Source organism: Xenopus laevis, chromosome 7S (assembly GCF_017654675.1).
Source record: "Xenopus laevis strain J_2021 chromosome 7S, Xenopus_laevis_v10.1, whole genome shotgun sequence".
NCBI lineage: Eukaryota > Metazoa > Chordata > Amphibia > Anura > Pipidae > Xenopus > Xenopus laevis.
Window position 1 is genome coordinate 64,043,212 of NC_054384.1, and position 3,479 is coordinate 64,046,690.

Genomic DNA, 3,479 nt, shown 5'->3' on the forward strand with positions numbered 1-3,479 from the left:
CAATGCTCTGTGTACTTAATAGTCTGTGTATGTGCTGCACATCTAATTAGAAATAAATGTCATATAAACCTCACTCATCAACAGGGGACACTTCCCCTTTAAGAGCAGGGGACAGAGGTGACCTCCACCTGGAAATGTGACAGTTGGTTCAGTCCGTTGGTTGGCCCTGTGGTGAGAGGTAAGAGTACTTTCCCTCTGGGAGATTTTTTGCCAAAAAACCTTTATTTTAGTGAAAAAAGAGGAGGGAATTTGGGCAATGTCCCCCACAGACTAGCAGGTGGTGTGCCTCTGCCTGATTTTAGTGAATTTGGATATTTTTCCCCTAAAATGTGCTTGGGAGATGCCTTTAATCTTAGTGCTGGTTGGGGGGACACAGACTTTTTGTGCATTTGGCATTATGCTGCCAGCAAATATTCACATTATCTACAGAAGGAAACTTTTGGGGACCCTGTAGCACACCATAAGGAACTAGGGGTGGCAAGCAGAGGCACGTGCCATGGGGACAGTTGGGGGTGATGAGTGGGGGACATACAGCAGGTCCCATAGAAGAGAGGAGACTTTACACCTAGGGTTTGACAGTTGGTTTAGTCCGTTGGTTGGTTAAGTGTATATTCCCTCTAAGAGATATTTTGCCAAATAACCTTTACTATAGTAAAAACAAGAGGGGGAAAAGGTTAGGTGACGCCCCCAAGCAGATGTTGCTCCTCTCCCTGATTTTAGTGAATTTGGAGATTTTTCCCCTAAAATGTGCTTGGGAGAAGCCTTTAATGTTAGTGCTGGTTGGGAGACACAGACTTTGGCAGTTATTTAGGGCTCTCTGCTAATTGACTGTGTGAGGAAACTTCCAGCATTCTAGAGACTGAGGCTCAGTACCTGCTGGAACTGATACAAAGCTCAAACTTTAGGGGAAATACATTTCTGCTTTCCTCTGTATTAAATAGGAAATATTAAGCGCTAAATTCCTTAACTTGCCTTTATATTCTCTTTTCTATACAGATTGCTACAGTGCCTTTCCTGCATTTTTGGACCGCGACTTCGGTGATTCACACCTGCCCATTAACACCTGGGAGTTTTTTTTTGGCTTCTCCATTGTTCATATAATTACATCTTTATCTGAACAGTGTAAGAGAGCCAGGGGTTCCTTAGGGAGACCCCCCTTGGGGTGGCCCGGCCTTGTGCCGCCCCCTATATTTTTTCCCCATCGGAGAATCTTCTTTAAGAGGTAATCTTGCAAATTCAACTGATTCAGCACATGATTTCTTCTTCAGAGAGTCTGTCATCAATTCACTTGGGGGGTCCCACGTGGCTTTGTGTATATGAGCCCATACGGTTACTGTATATTGTATTTATAAGAAGCCAATCCATCAACAGCATTAATAATGGGCTTTAATCATTGACTGGAACAATGTTTCATACAAATGGGAGAATATAGATAAGGAAATAATTAAATGGGTTGTTCACCTTTAATGTATATTTTAGTATATTACAGGATGGCTACTTCTAAGCAACTTTTCCACTGGTCTTCATTAAATGTTTTCGATAGTTTTCTGACTCTTTCCAGCTTTCAAATGGGGGTCACTGACCCCATCAAAAGACAAATGGTCTGTAAGGCTACACATTTATTGTTATTGCTACTTTTCTTCAGCACATGGTTGCTAGAGTAATTTGGACCCTAGCAACCAGATAGCTTTAATTGCAAACTGGAGAGCTGCTGAAGAAAAAGCTCAATAACTCAAAACCCACATATAATAAAAAAGGCAAACCAAGTGCAAATTGTCTTAGGATATCATTCTCTGCATCATACTAAGAGTTCATTTAAAGGGGAACAACTCTTGACTTCATTTTGGCTGATTATGTCTATTTGTCCCTGTAGGTTTCAACGATGGACAAGAAGCAGAGAAATCCATCTCTTCTGGTAATGCCTCAGTGTAAAACAAATCCTCTCTCATCTGAACTGGTGTTTCCCTTTCACTCTTCTATATAAGCTCTCCTTAAGCAGCTGTCTGTCTGTCTGCTTCCTTTTATATATATATACGTATATATATATATACGTATATATATATATATATATATATATATATATATATATATATATATATATATATATATATATATTGCACTCTTAACAATCCACAGCTGCCTGGGTGCTGGTGAACACATTAGTATGCAGTGAACAAACAAGCCACACTCCAAGGACTTTATTTTGAAAAATAAAGGTGAAGTTTTATTCTCAACGTTTCGGCTCCTGAAGACGGCCCCAGTTAAGGAGCCAAAACGTTGAAATAAAACTTCACCTTTATTTTTCAAAATTAAGTCCTTGGAGTGCGGCTTGTTTGTTCACTGTATATATATATATATATATATATATATATATATATATATATATATATATATATATATATATATATATATATGTATATATATATATATATAGATACGTGTTGGAGCTGCCAAACAATGTGACTCAAGTAGAACTGAAATCCAGGGAATCCAATCACTACGTTTATTAAATTTTCAAAATAAAATGCCCTTATTCCTGGCATGTTTGCCCCATAAAAACCCAAACCCCTTTCTGTCTCTATTCTCCTCAGAGCCAGAGCCACTTAGTATTCTGTCCCTAATGCTTTGTCTTTTTACTTATAGACGCTGTACTCCGTCCTGAAGGACTTCAGGGGGGAACACACGGACTTTGAGGCCCTCGCTTCTTATTATGGTAAAATCCTATATTATTTATCAGTTCCTAAGGTTGTGCCATTGTTTTATTATTTGTGAATTCCTTTCCCCCTTTAGCTCCGTATTTAACTGAATTGTGTTTTTCCCGCAGAACATCACTACCGGGTCGAATTCGGCGAGAACATCGTCCTGTAAGTAAAACATAAATGGACTTGTTACATGTTGGGAATCATTTGCTATTGCCCCAGGGGTAACTGCAAGGGCAATACTGCTGGAAAATGTTTTATTAACATTCAGTGATATCTTTCTTTTTCAGAAAGCACTTTCTTCTTACATGCGACGTGGACCCGAGGATGAGGGCCAAAGAGAACATCATGCATTACTGGAAAATGCTCAACTCTCTGGTATGTAATGCAGAATAGATGTTTAGATGAATAGGGAACAAATGATATTAGATTGCCAGCTCTTATCTCACGCTGCTTCTTTCTTTATGTTACAGGAAGTGATCAAGAGGGAATATGCCGCCCTCCGGAAATCCGCCAAGCTGCCTCCTGTAAGTGTCACTAGTATAATATTATAGGAGAGGTTATTATTCACTGTGTGTCTCTATAATAATCTAGAACATTATCATTCATTGTATCTCCTGCTCCCCTGGGGGCATCTAAAGTCTCCCATCCAAGTGCCATTTTCACCAGAAACAAAAATGGTTTTATTACAAGTGTTCACATGGCCACAATAATGGCATTGGTACAAAGAAGCGCTTAACTTTGTTTTTTTTCTTCCACAGGATCATCCAACTCGAGTGC

The 3,479-nt window shown here is 39.3% G+C and overlaps 1 long non-coding RNA gene across 1 annotated transcript; it reads left to right on the forward strand.

The window, feature by feature from the left end:
• The first annotated feature begins 1,881 nt into the window (after positions 1-1,881).
• LOC121396117 lies at positions 1,882-2,841 on the forward strand. Its single transcript, XR_005962837.1, has 3 exons — positions 1,882-1,915; positions 2,644-2,713; positions 2,825-2,841. It is a non-coding gene; the product is annotated as an uncharacterized LOC121396117 (long non-coding RNA).
• The last annotated feature ends 638 nt before the right edge of the window (positions 2,842-3,479 follow it).